This window comes from Mesoplodon densirostris, chromosome 1 (genome assembly GCF_025265405.1).
Source record: "Mesoplodon densirostris isolate mMesDen1 chromosome 1, mMesDen1 primary haplotype, whole genome shotgun sequence".
Lineage (NCBI taxonomy): Eukaryota > Metazoa > Chordata > Mammalia > Artiodactyla > Ziphiidae > Mesoplodon > Mesoplodon densirostris.
In genome coordinates, this window is record NC_082661.1 from 170,980,159 (window position 1) to 171,003,378 (window position 23,220).

Here is a 23,220-nt window from a genome sequence, read left to right on the forward strand (position 1 = left end):
GCTCCTCCCTGATGCAGGAGAGGCCCAGGTGTGTGCCCGCTGGTGCTCTGGTACAAATGCCACCACCCCCTTCCTCCTGACGCACGCACAAGAACACTCACACACAGGCATCTATCTTGGGTCCTGGTTTGGACCACACCTGACCTAAGGCTGTGGTTTTTCCTGCCTCACCCCTAGCCCTACCTGAAATCCTTGAAATCCTTTGCATGTCGCTCGGCTCCAATCAGCCTCCTCCAGGAAGCCTTTTGTAACCCTCACTCCGCGAAAACCCCTCCTCCTTAATCTTCCCATCTCCCTGGTGCCAAGGGCACTGGGCATCACTCATTCTGTTCCTTGCATGTGAGTCTTGGCCCAGCCTATGTGCCACCTGAGGGCTAGCATAGGGTCTTCTGCTTCCTTATCTCCCCAGCAGCTAAGCACAGACCCACACAAAGAGTAGGTGCGTACTAAATATGACTGCCTTACTAACTGCAGATGGAGGCTGGGAGGAGGACTAGCTTGTGCAAGGGCCCTGTACCAGGTGCCGGCATGAACCAAGGACCCTGCAGGACTCCCGGCCCAGCGGGGAGACAGGGCTGCTGGCCCCAGCCCACACCTGGGCTGGTGATGCGAGCAGGATGCCAGTGGTCAGAGAGGCATAGCCCAGACCCTGAGCCCCAGGCTCTGACATCATCCCACATGGGGGTGAAGGCCCTGGTGGGAATAATTCCTCCTCTGCCACCTGCCAGGGCCCAGCTGCCTCAAACGAGGTCTTATTAGGGCAAGGGCCAGTTTTTCACCTCTGCTTATTAACTCCCCTGAGCGCTAGTGAGTGGAAAATGGGAGGGAATCAGGGAGTGAGAGCCTTGTCATTTCTGGAGCACGTTGCCCTCTGCATGGATATTCCTGGAAACCTTCCACGGGGCGTCCTTGGCTGGGGTGGGAAGACTTGGGGTAGAGTGGGAGCTGTTGATTTAGTGCGGGTTGAAAAGGGCCCACAGTTCAGGAGCAACTGGCCCCTTGGTCCCTGTCCCAAGACAGCTCCCATCTCTCCCCAGGAGCTGTGGAGGCTGGTTTAGGGTTCAAGCCTGGCAGACCTACCCATCCCAGATGGACCGTCCAAGGAGAGGGGTGACAGGTGGTTTGGTGTGGCCCAGAGGCCAGACCACAAGCCAAGTGGCCTGGTTCCAGGCCTGTTCCCCACTTCTCCCTGGGGACCTGGCCAGGCATGTTCCACCCTGGGCCTCAGTTTCCCCATCTATAAAAAAGAAAGGGCTCCGCAGGGCCATCCTCTAGTTCTGACACTCTAGGTTTCCATGTGGGCTAACTAATAAAACTCCAAGGTCCCTCAGAGGGGTCAGACGACCCCATTTGCCCTGCTTCCCTCGGCCAGGCCCAGGTTAGTGAGCTAGTTCAGCTTGCTGAAGAGATCTCAGATCTGAGCGGACTCGGCAGATGCCTCCTGATCCAAGGTCTCCTGCAAGGCCCAGGGGAATCACCACTAAATGGCACGTCACACCCAGGGAACAGCTTTTCTGTCCCTAGGGCTCTGGGGTTGGCAGGCGGCTGCTGACCTGAACAGTCTGTGGCCAGACGGAATGGGGCTGAAACCCACAGATCTGACCCTGGGAGCCTGGCAGACGAGACACACCAGGGAATGTCTTTCTGATTATCATGGGGTTTTAAGAGCAGAAAGAGCCTTTCCAGATCATCTAAACCCCTGGTTTATTCACGAGAAAACAGTCACAGAGAGGGACAGGGCTTGCCCAAGTTCACCCAGCAAGGCTTTGATACTGTCCAAGGCCCTACCTCTAGGCCAGCTCCCCTTGGCCGGCATCAGTGTGTCCCAGACAGGCCTGATCACAGGTGTTATATGGGGCACCAGTTAAAAATTCAGAGCCCTAGGCCCAACTCTAACCCACAGAATCAGACTGCAGGTAGCCCAGGTGCCCAGGTAGCCTGTGTGTGTTGGCTCTTTGGAGAAGTGTCATCCTGACAGTTCCCACTCCAGAGCTCCAGAGAGGACCCAGAAGGCCAGTGTCCCTGAAGGAGGGAAGTATCTGGGTACCAGACGTAACAAATGTCAACCTCAAGCAGATGCTCCAGTGCTGAGGGGTGGGAGGTGTCTCTTTGAGACTTCAGTCAACAGGGAAGACTGGCACCATGCAGCCACTGCTGCATTCCAGCCTCACAGCACTGCCCTCAGGTGGGTGGGCTTCTGCCCACTTACAGATGAGGAAACGGAGGGCACCAGAGATGAAGTAACCTGTCTCGACTTGCCCAGTTGATAGGTGGCAGAGCAGGGATTTGAACCCAGAAGTGTCTGTCCCTAAGACCCTTGCTTTGAGCGTGTGTCATACTGTGTCTTTTATCACACTGAAACTGACACCGGTGGACCCGGGCATGGTGAGCTTTCCAGCAGCAGAGGCGTGCAAGCAGCTGCTAGAGGAGCCCTGGCAGGCACGGGATGACCTTGAGCAACCCTCCTGGAGCTGTGACTGGGGAGAAACTAAGCTGGATCAAGGATGCAAGGGTGTTGGTTCGTTGTGTTTCTTCCACACACAGAGAAAAATGGTCCAGATGATTTACAGGTTCAAGTGCATCAAGGTCCTCCTGGCTCAATTGTTGCAGCTGCCGGGCAGGGGACACCTGGGAGCTTTGGCATTTGTTGGGGGCAGAGACAGGGGGCCACAGGGGGTTGGGTCCCCAGACGGTGACCATGGTGGGGAGTCTGGGTGGGGGCAGGGCTGAGGGAGCTCACCAGGGGCCACCCAGTGAGGGCTGTCCCCCCACAGACTGTCCACCGACTGAAGCGCGGGCCAGAAGGAGGGGGCACCAGGGGAGCATTCCACGAAGGTTATGAAGCAGAGATGCTCCCATGGGCTCTGGAAGAGGCCCCCAAAGATGCCTCAGGGAAGCAGTGAGGGTCCCAAACAATTGTGAGGCAAGATGTGCTGGTTCCCAAACTGGAGCTGAGGAAGGGTGAGAAGCACTTAACAGGAGAGACAGATGTGAGGGAAAAGCTTCCATGCATCCCCCTGATCTCCATGAACCAGGTTTGGGGGCCAGGGGCTGGGGCTCCTCAGTCAGCTCTCTGGGGACATACGTGGTTCCCATAACTCGGGGGCTCTGGAAGGTTTCCCGAGCACAGTCCGCCCAGCAGCCACGGCAGACTGACACATGTGGGACCACACTGAGGTGACTGCCCCTCCCTGTAACCGCCACAGCCCAGAACTGACACATCTGACAAGGAGACCCGATGCTCAGGGAACCGGGGCTGAAAGGGCAAACGTGCACCATGCAGCGCACGGCACTGTTTCTCATAACCTGTGCACTGCCTCAGAGTCCTCCTTAATACAGCCCGCCCCGCACATTAAAAACTGGCATGCCGGATAAAACCCCCCTGCCGTCTCCATAGGAAGCTGAGGGCGCACGGTCCGGGTGCCTGCTGGCTTCCTGCTGCCATTCAGCACCGGTGTACCAGGACCTGTGCGGGGGACACGGTTCAGAGCTGCCCTGAGCCTTCAAGGGGCGTATACCCCAGCGGGGAGAGAGCAGGGGGCTGGCTGGAGGAGCAGAGACCAGGAGAGGCCACGGGTGCGTGAGGCTGAAGGAGGGGATGGGTGTGTCTCACAGAGCGCACACAGGCTCCGCAGCCCCTCCGAGGGGGCTCTTCCTTGGGCAGGGGCCCCTCAGAGGGAGGACAAGCCCAGCACCTGAACCTCTTGGCCTCCCACCGCAGCGCCTCAGTGGAGGCAAACAAGAGTACGACTGTCAACTGAGTGGGCAGCAAAGTGCAGTCAGCGGGGAAGGGGAAATCGGCTTCAGAGGGAGGAGGGCTCTGGAGCGGCTGTTCAGCTGCCAGTCTGCCCCTGAGAAACATCTCGTCTCTGGAAGCCCCTCCGGGCAGGCAGGGACCCCAGGCATCTCCTGACCCTGTGGGAAACCTCTGGGTTCACAGGGACACACCTGCCGGACACCTCTGCAACTCAGACTGCATCCTGGATGATGTGGGAGGGGGAGGAGGACAGGGGCGTCCTCCCTTCCTGGGCTCCAACCCGCAGCCCCGTTTTCTAAGGGGGGTTGGAAAGAAGCAGGGGGTGATGGGGGGACTGGTCCCCACTGTGGCACAGCCTGCGAGAGACGCCTTGGTCTGGGGCTGTTTGGGGATTAGGTGGGGACGCTCGTGAGCACTGGAACTCCCACATTATCTCTCCTCTGTTCTCATCGAGGTTCGCTCCCCTGGGTACTAGCTACATCCTGCCTGCCTCAGTTTACCTTTATGGCCAGTGCAGTGTGCCCAGTTCTTTATTCTGAACAGCAGGACGGCAGCAGCCTTGCCTACAGCGAGCATACTCGCTTTGCAAACTCTCATCTGCAAGATATCCTTCCCCAGCCTCAGTTTCCCCCCACCCCAGAAACAAGGAAACCGGGGCCGCCAAGGCTGCGTGGTCCCATGTGGCAGCCGAGAACCACACATGGCAACTGAACGCCGGAGCCCACAAGGTGGTGTCCGTGTTAGATATACAACAGGTTTCGAAGACTTAGTATGAAAAAAGAGTGTAAAACATCCAATATGTTATCATCCCAACACGAAATGAATACAAACTAAAAGATGCTGTGGCGGGCGGTGTGACTCTGCAGGGCATCAGAGTATGAGGAGAGGGTGCAGAGCTTAGGAGAGCTCAGAGAGGAAAGGACCAGGGCCTCTGAGGAACGGAGGCCACGGGGCCCAGCGGGGAAGAGGCCGTGTCCAATCCTGTGGGGGGAGCACGGCTGGAAGAAGGCTCTCAAAGGTTTGAGCCACGAGGCAACAGGGCCGAGGGCTCTCGAGGAAGCGCAGGAGAAAGGTGCAGCAGTGGGGACCGGTGCCAACGATGGGAAGGGGGCGGCACGGTGGAGCTGCAGTTCAGGACGCCCGCGAAGGAGGCTGGGGCCTGATGGTGGCGGCCTCGAATGCCAGGCTGGGCCGGCCTGGCACACAGCAGGCACTTGCAGAAAGACTGGCTGGTGGGGGACGGGGACCCAGAGAGGTCCCCAAGGGCATCCAGGTGAGTGGGGGCCACCAGGGCCCACTGCCCACCTCACAGGCCACTGAGACTGTCCCGGCCCGCAGTTTTCAGGGGGCCCACCCTCTGGCTCCTTCTCCCCTCAGAAGAGGACAATTTATTTATTCATGAGCATACAGCCCCTCCCTCCAGGCAGCCAGCTCCTGGACACCTCACTTCTAATTATAGTAGGAATTTCATTAGTGCTGGAGGGAAATGCCAGGTTTCCAACCGCCTCTGTTAGTGGATGCAGGCCCCCTCCTTCTCCCCTGCTCTAGCTTGTGGCCAGTGGCCCACATGCCCAGGATGGCACAGAGGGGCAGCCATGGGGGCAGATCTCTGAGCCAGCAGATCAGGCTCCATCCTGAGTGGTCGGCATGGCGGGTTCGTGGGGATGGGACAGTGCCTGGCCCCAGGGCGTGCGATGGGGCCCACCACACACAGCGCACAACCTCCCAGTAGCAGGATTGTGGGGCGCTGCCTTGGGCATCTCCAAAGAGCAGGGTGGGAGGACACTGTGCTGCCAGAGCTGGGCAAACAGGGGGAAAGACAGCAGGGTGGGAGCCTGGGAGGTGTCAGTTCTGTGGAGCCCTGGGATGATGGAGGTGATGACACAGAGCTGAGAGGGAGGGAGAGTGGGGCTGCCACCGTGAGAACAGAGGGGAGCTGGGCAGGAGAGAGGCGCCCGCGCAGAGAGAACCAGACAGAAAGACACAAAGACATGCAGGGTCAAAGAGAGGGAGACAGACAGACAGACACACACGCACACACACATGCACACGAGCTGGGATTTGGAGGCCAAGGAGAGAAGAAGTAAAGAAAACACCAGGGCCAAGTTGGCCAGGCTGCTCCGAGGACTCCCCAAGCAGACCCACCCTCCTCCCCACGGGGGGCCGGCTGGGACCACCCACTCTTAGGACTAGACTCAGGGGTTGCGCGTCTAGAGCAGGAGGCATGGACCTCCAAGAACCATCTCCTTCTGTGACCGTGGGCAACTGCTGGGATGTGGCCAGCTGGGGGCCAGGAGGTCGGCGCTCAGGGCCCGGGTGTGCTTCCCCTCCAGGGTCCCTCAGGAGCCCACCTTGTCCCCAATTCTGCCCCTCAGTCAGCTCTGCCGTGGTCACCAGGGCGGCAGGGCCCATCTGGTCAGTCCGAATGGGAGGCTGGAGCCAAGCCTCGTGTGTGGGGATGGGCTGAGGTGCCAGGTTCTTGACGGGAGGTGCACACAGGGGTGGGGGCACTCCTGTAGGGGTGGGGGCACTCCTATAGGGGCGGGCACTCTCCTTTCCTTGCACACTCACGCATATTCACATACGTCGCAGCCTAATCACACACACCTGTTCATGTGCACGTACCAGCACACGAGGGCGCACACACACACCTGCACACTCTCCTTCCCTCCAGAGAACAGGCACCAAAGCAGCAGAGTCCTGCATGGACAACCCCCCTTCTCAGTGGCCTCCTCCAGCCTTCCCAGAGGGGAGAGGCTTCTCTCTCTGCCAGTCCAGCCTCCTCGGTGTCCAACCTGGGGAGCCTCATGCTCTCACCCAAACTCAGGAATGCTGCCCGAGTGCTATGTGCAGCCCTAACCCCAGCTTGCATATTTTCTAGCGACGAGGAGCTCACTATCTTCCCAGAAAGCAGCTTGAAAAAAAAATCTCCAGACAGCTCAGACTCCTGGAAGGTTGAACTTGAGGACACCACAGAGACAGTGTGGTTGCCACTGAGGGGCCCGAGCTCTGTTGGCCAGAGTCTGCCTTTCATCAAAGACTGTCCTTTCATCATTAGTTTGGAAAGTGACATAACTAGCCTGTCACCCTGGCTGTCACTCCAAATTATAACAGAACTAGAGAAACAGTGTTCTGTAGCCAGGACCACCTCCTTGACTGATGACAGCTAACAGAGATCCAAGAAAATCATTCATTCATTTACTCACTCAATTGATAAAATATCGACCAGGCAATGACCATATGCCGGGCACTAGGATGTGGCAGGGAACAAGCATGGTCGTTTAATATTCTTTCCTAGTCTGACACTTGACCTTCGCCCATTTTACAGGCAGCAAAGATGAGTCTGGGGAGAGGCAGCGGCTTGCTTAGAGTCACGCAGGGAGCTGATGCTTAAGGGCAGAGCCTCACACATGATGCTGCTGCAGGCACTGACCATCTGCCAGCCCCGGGAAGAAAGGGAGAAGGCTGCGCGTCCACCATCCCCACCCCCAGCCGTTTCTAGGACACCGAGGTATTGATTACCACCCTCGCCTTGGAGTGGTTTCCTTTCCTTTTCTTTTTTTCCACCAAGGCTTTCTGTTCCTCCTTTTTCTTCTTTTAAAAGAATAAACTCCAAGCCGCTTCTATGATTAATTACCAGCTGCCTAATGCTCCTCCACCAGCAATTTCTGGAAAGGGAATGAATTACCTTGAAAAACATCCGAAAAGAGAACCCACCGTGAAGGAGAATTTCAAAGGTTACCTCACAATTAGCAGCGGGTTCCCCTAGCCTTATGGAGTTGCCGGGGGGGGGGCAGGCCACCAGCCTTCAGGGGCCACCCACCGGCTCCTGCGGGCAGCCACGCTTGGAGGGCTGGCCAAAGGCCGCCCGGTAGAGATGGGGGTTGTTTCCTGAGCACCTACGTTGAGCCTGCCCTGTGGCTCCACCCCTGGTCTCTACAGCATTGTGGGCTGCTTAATTCCAAGGTATCTCTCCCGGTTCAAATCCCTACTCCACCACATACAGCTCTATGGGTTTCTTAACCACACTGAGCTTCTGGAGAATGAGGCGTTCAACATACCTCCTCATGGGATTACTGTGTAGAGAAATATGTATTTAAGGAGCCTAGTGCCTGGTACACAGCCGACTCTCACCAAGCTGCAACACTCAAAATATTCCAGGCTTCTAAGCATCCTCGTAACAGCCCTCTCAGAAACGCTGGTATTATCCTCATTTTCAGATGAGAATGCTCACAGAAGTGAAAGGACTTGCCCAAGGTCGTGCAGCTGATAGGAGGAAGTCAGGATTTCCTACAGCAGAAAGGGAGATCAAGGCCTGCTCCCTGGTTCCAGAGTCTGGCTGAAGCGTAGAGGATCCCCAGGGCTCGCCTGGCCCTGCCTGTGGGTACCTGGGAGCACTGAGGCCTCAGGAGAGATGCTGAGGGCAGCAGGGAGACGATTGGGCAGGGCCTCACGTCAGGACGAAGACTCGGGCTCCCCTGGCTGGGCCCCAGAGCCTTGGGACAAAAGGCCCTGGCCCAAGTCAGCATTTCTGTGACAGCCTCTCATCTCTGGGTTGGGAGCCACAGAGTAAAGAGGGATTACACGGGTTGCCCTCTGGCACAGGGCCAAGTGTCATCAACCCTGAAATGCCACTCTGGGATGAGACACACTGGTGTCTGGGCCTGAGGCAGGCCCGGGAGGCTCAGCTCGGGACCTTCGGGCTCCAGCTGCTCCTGGGAGTTCCCTGCGAGGCCCAAGGTCCCTCCCTCATCAGGCTGGACGACCACTTGGTCTCTATCCCGGCATTGGTGGGCCCTCAGGGAGGAGGGATGGTGGGAACAGAGGTATGCAAGAAGAAGGAAGGGGCCCTACATTGCTAAGGAAAATGATAGGTCCAGAGCGTTTACTGTGTGCTAGCTGTGCCAGTGCACCTGTGGGCGCCGGTGCTGTGATCCCAATCCCTCTTTTACAGACAGGTAAACCAAGGCACAAAGAAACCGCACAAGTCATGGTGGACGAGTGGCCGGGCCAGGATTTGCACGCAGGCACTCTGACCCCATAGCCCAGAGACCTGTGAGTACTCAGGTGTGCACCTCAGTGCGACTGTGGGAGAGAAGGTGGTGGGCCAGCCACAGCACCCAGCCCAGCGAACAGGCCTCTCTGCCCACCCAGGCCTCTTCCCATGTAGCTGCCATGTTGCTTATAGTGCGTGAAGCCCATGTGCCATGGGCTTGAGTGGTACAGACAGGGCTGCTGTGCCAATGCTGGGGACGCCAAACCTGCCCCTCTTTCTGTGTGCATCTCCCCACCCCTGCCCTGGCAACCACTGTAGAGACAGGCCAGGCCTGAGAGGCCCCTCGAGGCCCCTCTGGGGGCCGACGAGGTCTCAGTGGGGACGGGGTGGATGCTGCACCCAATCCCGCTCATGAGGGCTGTGCCACAGTCCAAGGGGCAGTGTGCCGGGGCCGGCACCTGTCCCCCACTCAGGACATCCTGCCCCTTCCCCAAGCATCCAGGCCAAGCTGCCCCCCACCCCAGCCCGGCCACACACCTACCTCAGTGACCCACGAATCAGCAGCGTCCCACGTGCCGGTCAGCAGCTGGCGGCCCCTCTGCCTTACTCCAGCTCCATCCTGCTGCAATGAGAAGGGTGGTCAGGGGCCACGCACGGCAGGGGCCCCGGAAATGACCTGCTGCCACGTCTCCCCACCCCACCCCAGCCACACTGCCCACCTGCCGGAACGTGTACTGCCGGCCAAACCATTTGTCCCCACGTGACAGATGGGGAGTCTGAAGGATGGAGAGGAAAAGGGGCATCATGCTGGGGAGCCCTAACACAAACAGGCCCTTGACACCCCACATCTGCCAGCTACTGGCTATGTGATCGTGGATAAGCTCCCGGCCTCTCCAGGTTTCTGTTTTGTCACCTGTTAAATGGGATCACACTGATCTCTCCTAGGGTTTCTGGGAGGATCTAAGGACATATGGTGACAGAAGCACTCGACATTCGTTCATTCACTCAAGAGACATTGAGCAAACACCCTGAGCTGTGAACAGGATAGTGGTCCCTGACCTGTACGAACTCTGATAATAGGCAAAGAACCAAACAATACATAATTACAAGTGATGTCTGCCAGAAAGAACGAGTACAAGGGCGACCGTACACAGCATAAACTCAAGTTTCAGGGGTGTCTCTTTGGGGAAGTAAAGTTGAAGGATGAGCCAGAGAGAGGCAGGCCAAGATGCATGGAACAGTGCTCCAGGCGCAGGGAACAGTATATGTGAAGACTCCAAGATAGGGTAAAAAGACTGGCTCAGCAGAAGACTTGAGAATGGGTGGTGTGGTGGGTGCGGTAGGGGAGGGAGGGGTGGGGTGAGTGACAGCCAAGAGGCAGGCCTGATCATTGCGAGGGTGGATGTGAGCCATGAGAGAGTCTGAGCAGCTGAGGGACATGAGCTTAGGTCTAGTCTGAACAGATCCCCATGGCTGCTAGGGAGAAGGGCTCAGAAGGGACAGGACGAGCCAGGGGAACCAGTGGGGGGGCTGAGCCAGGGAAAGCAGTGCGGGGGCTGCCCCAGGGTTCTGGGCCAGAGACAGTGGTGCTCAGAGCAGAGGGAGCAGAAGGCAGAAGCAGCAGGATCCGCTGGTGCACTGGGTATGTGGGGACGCCAGTGCCCTGTCCCCCGTTGCAGTGGGTCCAGCTGCACCATCTCCACAATGCGCCACCAGTACTCCCCTCTCCTCCCTACCCACTGGGTCCCACGGGAATCCAGGAGGACCAGACCCAGGGGCCTGGCAGGGAGGCTTCTCTAGAGTCCTGGCTGCAGGGTGGGAGCCCCAGAGCCTAGAGTCTGAGTCTCAGCTATGAAGGCACCTCGCTGGATGGTTCCGGGTGATCGCCATGCTCCCTGCGCCTGCGTGCCCTCCTCTAAGAAACGGAAAACCATGGGACTTCCCTGGTGGTCCAGTGGCTAAGGCTGCATGCTCTGGGTTCGATCCCTGGTCAGGGAACTAGATCCCACATGCCGCAACTAAGAGTTCGCATGTTGCAATCAAAAGATCCCACACGCGAAAACGAAGATCCTGCACGCTGCAACTAAGACCTAGCATAGCCAAATAAATATTAAAAAAAAAAAAAAAAAGATAACGGGAAACCTGCCTACAGGGCTGAGCGCCTCTTAGGATGAGGCCCGTGGCTACAGCAGGAGTGGGCGTGCACAGGCCACATTAACTGTGGGCTCCCACATATGTGGGGGTCTGGCGGAGGCCTCAGACCCGCTGTGCAGCTGGCAGGGTCTCCCAGGGAGTGAAGTGGGTGCCTATGGCTTCAATAAAGGGCACCAAGGCCTGGCATTTGAGAGGTGGGCTCAATAATAAAAATGATCTAGTTCAAGTCCTGGTTTCATCCCCTTACCGTGTGGCTTTGGACAATTTCTTAAACTTCTCTGTGCCTCTGTTTCCTTAGCTGTGGGAGGCAATATAGAGAGAAGGAGGGGTCCTCCCTCTAAGAGTGGTACAGACAGTATAAGGTAAAGCATATGAGTGCCAGACAGGCAGGTAGCTTTCCGGTCATGTCAGCGGAGGCTAAATTACCTTGCAGGAGCTGGCGCTGGCCTCCATGGAGTACTGGGGTCCTGAGCCCCAGGCTCCCACAGCCTAGCCTGGTACCTCCACCCCACACGGGAAAGAGAATATCTCTGCGCCCTGACTCTTCAACTCTGGCAGTCCCCAAACTCTGCTAGCCATGGGGACACAAACAGCCCTTGACTCCAACTCTCCCATTTCACAGAGGAGGAAAGTGAGGCCTGGAGAGAGCAGCACCTGCCCCCGTCCCAGGGTCACGCAGCAAGTCAGTGGCTGGGGGAGAACTGGAATCAGCCTCCTGCTTCCCCACTGCCCACAGCTCAGGCCTTTCCCAAAGGCAAGCTGGCCGCAGACCCACTGACAAAGAGAAAATAATTATTTTGGCAGCTGAGACAGAAGCCGGAAAGTCCTCGCTCATTCGGTGAGCGACACCCAGGCCCCAAGGAACAACGCCTGCCCATCCTGCCTCGTAGAGGCCCCTGGGTTCATGGAACACATGCTCGTGCCTCTCTGCCCCCAGCCATCCCCGGTTCTTTGCTGTTGGGCTTGGGCAAAGGGGCAAACAGACCAGAGAGGGGAAAAGACCTGTCCAAGGTCACACAGCAAGGGCACCACACAGAAGGGGAACCAGGATATGAACTCCCCTGGTTGGGGACTGACCCTTTTCCCCGTAAACCTGTATTGGACCCCAACCTGGGAAGGAGAAAGGACCAGGAGCTCGCCTTGATTGGGTCCACATTGGGGGTTATGCCTGGGTTATTCCTTTAGCCCTCGGTGAAATGCTATGAGGTAGAAACTAAAGAGCACCCCCAATTTACACATGAGGCCTAGAGAGCTTCTATAGCTTCCTAAGGTCATACAGGTAGTAAGGAGCGAATAAGTAATATGAACAGAGCCCGGACATGAGCGGGTGGTCTGCCGACACTCGGACTCTGCCCACTACCAGATGACCAGCCAGGGAGCCCACACCCTGCCCAGCTGGCACTGGGCACCCGGGCTCCCTTGACCCTGTGCTGGGCCTCACTCACACTGGCTGCTCAAACAGGTTGGGGTGGAGGTGGGGGAGCTCAGGCCCAGGTGGGGCTGTGAACACAGAGGTGAAACCATCCATCCCCATCCCCGGCCCCCTGGGTGCCCTTAGGTGACCCTCACAGCCTGTAAGGGTCTGGCCACCTGGTGAGACCAGGGACAGGTGTCCCGTGCCTGCTCCCAGCCTGAGCAGACCACAACCATAAAGGACGTGGATCCACGCAGGTAAGTGTTCTCTGCTTAAAGTGCCATGGGGCGGTGCACAGCCTGAGACTCAGGGCCCAGGGGGGTGGTTGGGCCCACCCAGGCTCCCAGAGGGATAGGTGCCCCACTGCCCAAAGGGCTCTCCTGGGCATCCTCAGCTCAGGACTCTCACTCCGGGTTGGGTGAGGGGGACGCCCCGACGACAGGGCCGCTTCTGGCTGCGAGGGCAGGAAGGGGCAGAAGACGCGGTGTGCAGATCACGGTTGAAACGTGCGTTCACTCTCATCGCGTGTCTGGTGCTCCCGGAGGCAGGGCAAGGCAGGAACGAGTACTCATTTTGCAGAGCAGGACACTGAGCTCCGAGGGAGGGTAGAGTTGCCAGGGGTGTTGCAGCTGGAAAGTGGCAAGGCTGGGTCTGGCAGAGGTCACTCAGGGGTGGGGACTGTCCCAGGCCTCAGATGGATTCTCCCAGCCACAGTCACCTTCCCATCCCCTCCTCCTCCCCTGGGAGGAAGGACCCACCTGGGTGTGGGCTTGGGTGGAGGCACCAGGCCACGCTGATTGGGGCTGGGGCTGGCCCAGAGAAAGGCAGGGCTGACTAGGGATTCTTGGAGGACAGAGGTGCCCGTGCCACAGGGTGTCCAGGAGGTGGGGCATCATGAGGGCTCTGTGCCCGTGGCTAAGTGACCAGTTGTTCTCTAAGCCACCAAGGGTTGGGAGCCCACATTCTGGCCTGGAGCCCGGCCCTATCCTCAGTGGTGAGGTCGAGGGCAAGGGTGCATAGAGCTGGGTTTGAATCCCTGCTCTGCCTTTCAATGCTGGGTGACCTTGAGCAAGTCACTTGGCATCTCTGACCATCTCCTCTCTAAACAGGGACTAGCTGCCCCTCCAGATACTCACCCACCAGGAGAGGCTTCAGGCTGACCTTGTAGAGCCTCATGTTAGCCAGAGCACTGACCTATCCCCAGGCCTCTGGGAGAGGGGACTGGACTGCCCCGCTGTGGTCGCAGGGCAGGGGACCACACGAGTGGCACTGCTGAGCTGAAGTTCAGGGCTCTTTTCATCTGCTACTAATCACACACATGTGCCCCTCATGCCCTGGTGGCTGTGAGGGCTTAACGAGATATGGGTATGTAGATGCAGGTGCCACACAAGAACAGGTGAGCGAATGGTGACTGTTAAAGTCTGGGAGAGGGTTAACTGTCAAGGTCATAAGTGGTCAAGTGGGGACCAGAACACGGTCATGTGGGCACCCACCCAAACTGGATCCAACCTGCTGCTCCACTGGCTGAACTGATTGACCTGAACTGGCTCTCACGTGGGGCTGACCCTCCTCACCTGAGCTGGACCAGGCAGCTCCGCCCACCCCCACTTTACAGATGGGCCGAACAGCTGCTGGTTCAGGGGCCCTGCACAGGCAGAGTGGCCTCAGACCCAGCTCCCAGGCTCACCCGGGAGGCACGGGCTCCTTCACCTCCAAGACCCACCCAGGGAAGCATCCCCTTACATGACCCTGGGAACAGGCCCCTCGTCCTACCCTGGCAGCCAGTGCTGGCTCCAGGAGCAAGGCAAATATTTACCCCAATGGTTATCCAAACCAGGCAGGCTGTCCCGCCTCCCACATTCCTGGAATACATGTTCTCTGACCTCACCAAGCTGGGGGAATCCAGACATGGGGAAGAGACAGAGATAATCAGTCACCCAGTTTTAATTGGGCCTATGTGGAAACCAAGGTCTGATGGCCAGGAGGAAAAAGGCAGCTCTGAATTGTCTCTCTAACTACTCACCCACTAGGGGAGGCCCCAGGCTGACCTTGTAGAGCAGGACACTGGCCAGAACACCGAGCTACCCATAAGCCACGGGAGCAGGGAGCTGGACCAGCCCGTGTGGGCTGGTGGGCAGGGGCTACACCAATGCCACCTCTTGGCCTGCAGTTCAGGGCTGTCACCAGGCTTCAGATCCTCATACCTGCTGCTAATGACACACACACAAACACACCCATCGTGCTCAAGATGTGACAAACCCAGCAGATTCCCCCACCTGCCAGGGCCCTTCCTCAACAGCCCCAGAAGCTCTCACTGCCTCTCTCCATCTTCAGCACGACTCTGTCACCAGGGAACTGCAAGACCTATTTTATAGATGAAGAAACTTTGCAGCAGATACCAGTGGTCACGCAGCTGCAAGTGCTAGAGCGTGCACTGTCTTATTACCCCCAAACCACGCCTTCAACAGCTCTGTGGTCCCAGCTCTGCCCATTGGAACCCTGTCCATCCTCCGATGCCCAAAGGACCGCCTACACCATGCTGCCTTCCCTGATAGTTCCCCCAAGTGAGCTTTCCCTGCCCAGAACTTCCAGACATTTGGACGGTGTTTCTTTCTTTCTCCTTGCATAATTAAAACTGGGTGCCTGGTTATCTCCAGCTGTGAGACCCTCGTACTCACTCCAGGGACAGCGGGGTTGAGCATAGAGGCTTGGGCGGTCCTGAGTGCTCAGGGGAGGCCTGAAATCCTGAGTCTTTTCCCCAAAGGACAGCAGCTGCAGTTGGCCTCAAGGAAAAGATAAGTAAACAGACCTAGGAAGCTGGTGGCTTGGGGTCTGGGGAAACTCCTGGCCAGGGCTGCCTGAGAATCACAAACTACCCTTGCTTCAATAATCCTGTATGTCTTCACTTCTGCTGAGAATATTCTGAGCTGTTCTGACAGCCTGCCCACACCCAGGCCCAGGAAGCCAAGTGCGTCTTGTCTGGCCCTGCCCTGCAGGTCCTTGCTGCATGCCCCTCTTTGCGTGCCCCTCGGCTTCCCGCCTCCCTCTCTCCTGCGTGGAAACTTCGCAAGTGACTGGGGCAGGGCAGACTGGCAGGTTCTGCTGAATGAAGTGTATGCCTGACAAGTCTGCTGCTGGGCCCTCAGGGATGCCTCCAGGTGGGAAAAGCTCTGGTGGTCAGGAGACGCCCAGCACAAACCTGGGGCCACACCTGGCACCGCGGGGACAGAAGCAGAAGGTGTTGGGAAAGGTAGGGGCTTCCAAAACCTCTCTGCCCACCTAACATCTCTGCGACTTGGTTTCCTCATTTGGAAAATGGGGGTTATAAATGGACCTCTAGGGGTTGTTCCTTCATGTTTTTCTTTTAACATCTTTATTGTTATTGGAGTATAATTGCTTTACAGTGGTGTGTTAGTTTCTGCTGTATAACAAAGTGAATCAGCTATACATATACATATATTCCCATATCCCCTCCCTCTTGCATCTTCTTCCCACCCTCCCTATCCCACCCCTCTAGGTGGTCACAAAGCACCGAGCTGTTCTCCCTGTGCGATACAGCTGCTTCTCACTAGCTATCGATTTTACATTTGGTAGTGTATATATGTCCATGCCACTCTGTCACTTCGTCCCAGCTTACCCTTCCCCCTCCCCGTGTCCTCAAGTCCATTCTCTACGTCTGTGCCTTTATTCCTGTCCTTCCCCTAGGTTCTTCATGACCATTTTTTTTTTTTTTTTAGATTCCATATACATGTGTTAGCATATGGTATTTGTTTTTCTCTTTCTGACTTACTTCACTCTGTATGACAGACTCTAGGCCCATCCACCTCACTACAAATAACTCAGTTTCGTTTCTTTTTATGGCTGAGTACTATTCCATTGTATATATGTGCCACATCTTCTTTATCCATTCATCTGTTGATGGACACTCAGGTTGCTTCCCCTTCATGTTTGTTTACGCCATCCAGCCAGCCATTCATTTCCTTCTCCCAAGAGCTAATGACACTGCCTACTTTGCACCAGAGAAGGAAGAGAAGGAAAGGGAAAAGAGTAGGAGTGGATGGGTGGGGAGAGGAGGGCATGGTCGAAGGCCAACATCGCCAGCCTGGATGCTTCCCAAGGGTGTTTGCACACTGTCTAAAGCGAGGCGGGCAAGACACAGAGTAATTCTAGGACAGAGTGCTGGAGGGCAGCAAAACAGGGTGTCGAGGGCATCATGCTCTTGAGAAGAGTCTCTCAGGCAGGAGGGCACCCCTCCTGGGCGAAGGCCCAGAGGCTTGTCAGGAGAAAAGCCTCAGACTGAAGAGAAAATGACAGATGAAATCAGGAGCAGGGGACAGCTGCGTTCAAGGGCACATGCAGACACATCCCCGGGGGCCCCGCCAAAGCTTCACCCAGAGTCCAATTCCAATTTGCTGTGTTATCAAGGCCAGGTTGGAGAGCCCTATCAGAGGGAAAAGTCCTCGCCCTCTCCACGAGCATCATCCAGGCCCCGAGGAACAACGTTCACCCAACCTGCCTCTCAGAGGTGCTCCGGCTCATGGCACACGTGTGTGCCGAGCCACCCAGCCTACTGATGTCGGGCTTGCTCAATGGGGCAAACTGAGACCAGACAGAAGTTGGCTGTGACTCGTGGCTCACTCCTGCTGGAGGAAGAGGGAAGGGGCTCCCTTCTTCCCAAGTCGTCAAATGAACAATTTCTCCTCTAATCAAGGGGGGAGGTACAACATGGACTAAGGGCACATAATGTGGCTGTAGATTCTGACACAACAGAATGTGTGTGTAGAGTGGCTCTGCTATCCACTGAGCTGTGATGCTGGACAAGAAACTTAGCCTCTCTGGGCCTCAGATTCCTCATCTGTAAAATGGGGATAATGAGTCCCTCCTCTCACAGAGTTGTAAGGACTTAACAAGATTATGGCCACACTGCACTTGCACAGGAAGTGCTTGGTAAATAGGGACCGTCATTGTTCTCACTGGCTCAGGTTTGCTGCCAAGTGAAGACCTCGGGTCTTGCTGGAGAGGGAGGCACTGGATCTCTTACCAAAAAGATGGAGAAAGATCCTGAGAAGATGAATCCTGGCTTCAGGCCCCTTCTGAGGCTGATTCAAGAGCCAGCCTGGTGGGTCTGTTCCCCAGAGATAGGCTTCCTGAGGGTCACCTGCTCCCAGGAGGGCGGCCGCCAATCCCTCCCCACAGAACGGACAAAGGTGTTGAGCATCCTCCAGGTACAAGCTCTGTGCCAGGGGCTCTCTTCCACACCCACCATGTCATCAGGTCCCATGGGTGGGCAGAAGCCTCACCCTCCCCAGGGGCCAGGGTCTTCCCCAGAGGGGCACCTGGCTGGGACTGGCCAAACCAGGGGCCCTGCCACCCACCTGGGTGCCTGCCACTCCCAATGCCGATGATTTAAACTGAATTTTCTGCCAGTGGCCCCTCTTATGGGCTTTGTCTCTTGCCCCTGCCCACTCTGCTTAGGGTGGCAGGGCCCTGTGCTGCCCATCTCAACCTCACCCCTGTGATACCCTCGATCCCAAATCCCCTGCAGCATTCACTGGGCCTGCAGAGGCGCTTAGAAGAGTCCGTGGAGATCCTCAGTCTAAGCCTGCCACCTTGCAGAGGAGGGGACATACGTTCAGAGAGGGACAGGATGAGAAGCCAGGCCAGCTCTGGTTGGAGATTAGACTGAGAAGTTGAGGACTCACACACAAGCCCCCTGTCCCTCCAGGGCTCAGTTTCCTGGTCCGGGCTAACACTGGCTGGAAGATTGGCTGAGCTAACAAGACACCCATGGTTGGTGCAGGACTGGGCAGCCCCGTCAGCTGTCCACTCCACAGGGCAGCCTGGACTCCAGGCCCAGGGCAGGCGGGAAGGTCGAGGGGCTGAAGGGCACGGGCACTCCCAACAGCACATGCAAAATGCTAGTACCGAGTGTTCCTGACCACCCCTGTCCTGGGCCAGGGGCCAGCCCCCGGCGGTCACACTCCCCAAACAGGCATCCCTCTGGGATTCTGGTCACACGTGGGCCAAGCCAGTCTGAAGTGATGGCCAAGGCCCAGATTTACAGATGCCAGACAAAGGAGAGTGCTGTTCTCGCTTGCAGGAGGTAGCAGGTCAGAGCACGGGCACTAACGTCACCCAGGCCTGGATGAAGTCCTAGTTCTGTTGCTTGCAAGCCACGTGGCCTCAGCCAAGTCCCTGCACCTCTCCCTGCCTCAGTTTACTCACGGTGCAATGGGGAGGGAGAAGGTTGCACTGGGGTAAGGGCGCCCAACCCCTGGACCTCGGAGGAGCCAGGCCACGGGAGCTCATGCTATTTGTAGGGACGCCAGCCCTCCCTGCTGCAGGCAGCCCTGTCATGGTCTGCAGGGTCGCTGCTGGGAAGGCTGGGTAAGAAAAGGATTGCGGGGTGTGTTAATCATCCAACTGAATTCTGCAGCCTGTCCCAAGATGCTCCACTGATGCAGCCACCCGGGGAAGCTTGACTGGTCCCACCGGATCTTGCTAACACCGAGGGGGGCTCCAAGCCTGTTTTGGGCACATACCCTCCCTGGCCTGGGCAAGTGCCTCCCGATCCCTTGAAGCCTCCATCTGCCATCTGTAAAGTGGTATTAGTGCCTACCTAATGTCCTGGGTTGCTGGGAGGACTCTAGGAGATGGAGGATGGGGCCAGGTCTGGCGATGGGCTACGAGGAGGTTCCCTGTTCTGTTCACTGCCTACCTTGGCTGCTCCTGCCTTCCTGGGCAGCCCCAGGGCCCAGCCCTGTCTGAGCCATCACACACCCAGAGAGCATCCCAGGGCCCCTGCCAGGAGGCACTGAGGACTCCTAGGTGCTTCCCAGCTGAGGCCGTCAGGACCAGCCTACGATGCCCCCATCTTCTCCCGTGAGGCTGAGGTCTCTGTGCGTTCTTTAAGAAAGGGGCTCCCTCAGCCCAGCAACTTGGTGGGATTCTCGGGGGAGCCACCCCCCACCTGCCCATCAACCCTTGGGACCGACAGAAGCTACCCTCTGGGACTGGACCCCTGGACAGGCCAAGGCCAGCCCCACAATGGTGTCTCCTTCCTGTCGTCCACAGCACCCAGCACAGGACCTGCCCCCAGAGTGTTTGAGCAGTGATGAATGGATGAATGAATGAGCAGTGATGGGAGGGGTGGTGTGAAAACAGATTTAGATCAGAGAACACAGCAGCTGACACTTGCACAGGGCTCACCACATCCGTCCTAGGCCCGGCTCTAAGAGGCACTGGCTACACTTGTTAACCCAGTAGTCCCCATGGCGATTCTATAAAGCGGTAAGGTCCTCCCCATTTCACAGATGAGGAAAATGAGGCTCAGAGACATGAAGTCACTTGCCCATGGTGTTAGAAAGTGGCAGAGCTAGATCCAGTGCAGGCCCTGGGCTCCAGCATCCACACACTGGTCCACGGTGCTGCCTGGGGCGGGGGCCCTGGGGAAGGTGGAGAGAGCAGCCCGTCCAGGCCGGAGGTTCCCGCCCAGACTCCAGGTCCTGCCCCAGGGATTTAAGTGGTCTGGGGTGCGCTATCTTTCAAAGCTGCCCTGGATCTCATGTACAGCAGAAGCTGAGAAACCCTGGGCAGCCCCACCCTCACTCTTCAATCAGAGAAATGGTGGCTCAGGCAGGGAGGGGACATGTCCAAGGTCACCCTGCGTGTTGGGGGAGCCTGGGACCTGGAGTCCAGCTCCTCTGACTTCTCCATCGTGGGCTTGGAGCTCTTAGAAATAGCACTGTGGCCCCAGCAGAGCAGCCCACAGGCGCAGACGCCGGTGGGAGAGATGAGGCAGACAGACGCAGGGAAGCCAGAACAGCACGCAGCCAGATGACACACAGGCCCAGCAATTCCTGACTCACGGCCACCCATCCCGTGACTCCACCCACCGCCAGTGTCCCCACCCTAGCTCACACTCCACAGCCCGCTGCAACCTCCAGAGTCCCCTCCCATTTAGGACCAGAAAGCCACAGAGGGAGGAAGGAGCGGCGGGGCCCCACCCAGAGCTGGGTGGGAAACCCAGACAACCCGAGCAGGGGGGACTCTGGGACACGCAGAGGAAGAGACATAAGCACTGCCCCTACTCCTCTCTGCAGTGCCCACACTCCCAGCCTGGGCTGCCCAGCGCCCTGTGGACCGTGCGCCCAGGAGGAAAGCTGGCGTTGACACCCACCAGGGCCAACTTTCTTAACCATGTGACGCCCTTTGCATCGGGGCCCCAAACCTGGAAGAGCATGCTAGGTTTTTTTGCTCTCAGGTTCCTCTCCCCAAGGATGCATTACTCCTCTGGCCAAGAACTTCAATGGCTCCCCATTGTCTACGAGGTCAGCTCCAACTCTTCACCCTCATACTCAAGGCCCCAGCCTGACTCTGACCCGTAACGTCTGGGCTCCCACCTCGGCACCCTGCCCACATTAATCCTGCTGCCAGGAATGTCCCCGTCCCTGTGGCCTGACTCACTGGGAAGGAAATTCACACACACACCCCCCCCCAAGGAGCCACGGGGGTCAGACACTGTGTTCCCAGAACCTCAAGGACTCCTCACAGCTCCCTATGCCACTGGCTCTGAAAGGCCCATTTGACAGACGTGGAGACTGAGGCTCAGAGCGGCAACGTGTCCAAGACCGCTGGAGGCTGAGTTGTCACCACACAGCGCAGGGGCTTGGGTTGCTTGGACCTATGGTCTTCCCTGTTGCTAACAAGCTTTTAGCTGGTCCACAAGGTCAGGGTGACCCCGAGTCTGTTAGCTCACCCAATGCCATGGCGACTTGGGTCTGCTCACCTTGGCATCCTGACCCTCCCTTCATCCCCCTTTGGGAACAAGCTGCAACCCCTGATACTGGGCTGGGCTTAGGCTGGGGGTACCTGGTCAGGGGAGGTGGGTCAGAGAAGCTGTGCAGCACAGTGGCCAAGAGCACAGACTCTGCGGTCAGCTGCCCGGTTCAATCCCAGCGTAACCACTCTGGGCAGGTCGATTTACTAGGCTGTGCCTCAGTTTCTTCCTCTGGAAATGGGGACAACAGGAGTAGTGACCTCAGAGATGCTGTCACAGTGAACGTGAATTCCTGTAGCTAAAGGATCAGAGCAGCACCTCCACAGTGTTTGCAGCTCTTAGTATCATTGCCCTGTTCCTCCCTGCACCTTACACTCCACATCACAACCAAAGGAAAACTGAAGTCCTCAGAGCACCTACCAGGGGGAGGAGGAGGGCTGGAGAGTGGCAGGACAATCGGCCCCTCGGCACTGCACCCTCCCCGGCTTTCGGCCCACAAGCTGCCACCCTGGCCCATCTGCCTGAGGAGGGCAGAGCAGAGAGAGCTGGCATGTTCCACCTCTCAGGTCCCGGGAGGAGGGAGGAGGGAGGAGGGAGGAGGGAGGGCTCCTGCCCAGGCACAGATGCCCAGCTGGCCCCTGTGTCATCAGTGGGATGACCCAGACAGCCAGCATCACTACCCCCATCCCCCATGGCGACACTGGCAGCCACTCACGTCTCACTCCCTGCTTGGGGGCCATCACAGACACTGTTCCCCACTGGGCTGGATACAGAGATATCTGAGATGCATTGGGGGTGGGGGGATCTAGGGCAGTGAACCCCAAACCTGGTTGTCCTTATAGGGTATAGATTCATCCTACCTCCAAACCCTTTATCCCATGGGATGCTCATAGCTGGGCAAAGCTTCTTCCTCTCCCCTTTCTACAGACGGGGCCCAGAGTGGCTGAGTGACTAGCCCACGTGCACCAGCAAGCTGGTGGTGGATCCCAGACAAAAACCCTGCTCTCCAGGCTCCCAGGCCTGGCCCCACTATGAGGTTTCTCTTGCCAGGCCCCTAACGGGAGGCCCTGGGAGGGGGTCAGAACAGGTCAGAGGCAGGGCAGCCGCGAGCCTGAGGTCCAGCTTCCTTTCTCAAGAGGGCATGATTCCTGGCAGCAGCTCCCACGGGAAACAGTAGAAGCACCACCCGCGGGAAACACGGGGTGGGACAAAGGGGGTGCCGGGCAGGGTTTCCTGTTGGGTGGGTGACCTGTGTGCCTGTGGCCCTGGGACCAGGCCAGGGCTGGCTCAGGCTCATCCCTGGCTCAGGCCCAGGCCACCCTGAGTCCCATCCTCTGGGCCTGCCCTGCCTTCCTGTCTCACTGGCCCTGCCCAGACCAGGAGAGAGCAGGGCCCCGTGGAGCCTTCCTCAGAAGCACCAAACTTTTCTGGGGCAGGAGTGGGCAGCTGCCCTGGCCTCTTCAGTGGCCTTTGGCCTCTGACCTCTAGACCTCCAGCTACTTGTTTTCTAGCAAGAGGCCTTGACAACAAAGCACTACTGGGTTTTATTCCCAGAACTTCAGGCACAGCTGAGTAGAGGCTGTAGGAATCAGCCCTTCCCTGGGGATCAGATCACTGTCTTCCCCCACTTAGGGCAGAGGCACTTTCAAGGAGCCATGCTGAAGCGACCAGGACAAGGGGAGAAGCTGAACAAGGATGGATCTCAGGCCTCAAAGGCAGAACTTCCCAGGGGTCAAAGACGAGGGACAGTGTGGTACCTCTGCAGAAGCTGTGGCATCCCAGCCAGGCAGGGTAGTCCCTACACCAGGGGCAATGTGATGTCAAACCATGGAAGCAGCACCCAGAGTAAGACACCTTCAACCCCCCACCCCAGTTTTGGATGCCTGGATCCTTAATTAAAAGTGTCAGGTTCGGGCTTCCCTGGTGGCGCAGTGGTTGAGAGTCCGCCTGCCGATGCAGGGGACACGGGTTCGTGCCCCGATCCCGGAAGATCCCACATGCCGCGGAGCGGCTGGGCCCGCGAGCCATGGCCGCGGAGCCTGTGTGTCCGGAGCCTGTGCTCCGCAACGGGAGAGGCCACAGCAGTGAGAGGCCCGCGTACAGCAAAAAAAAAAAAAAAA

The 23,220-nt window shown here is 57.7% G+C and overlaps 1 protein-coding gene across 3 annotated transcripts in view; it reads right to left on the reverse strand.

The window, feature by feature from the left end:
• ZMIZ1 (zinc finger MIZ-type containing 1) overlaps positions 1-23,220 on the reverse strand; it is a 234,236-nt gene that overhangs the window by 136,429 nt on the left and 74,587 nt on the right. For all 3 annotated transcript variants that reach the window (XM_060111504.1, XM_060111493.1, XM_060111499.1), the window contains exon 4: positions 9,295-9,375. The gene's annotated coding sequence lies outside the window, so the exon portion shown is untranslated. The remainder of the gene's footprint in view (positions 1-9,294; positions 9,376-23,220) is intronic.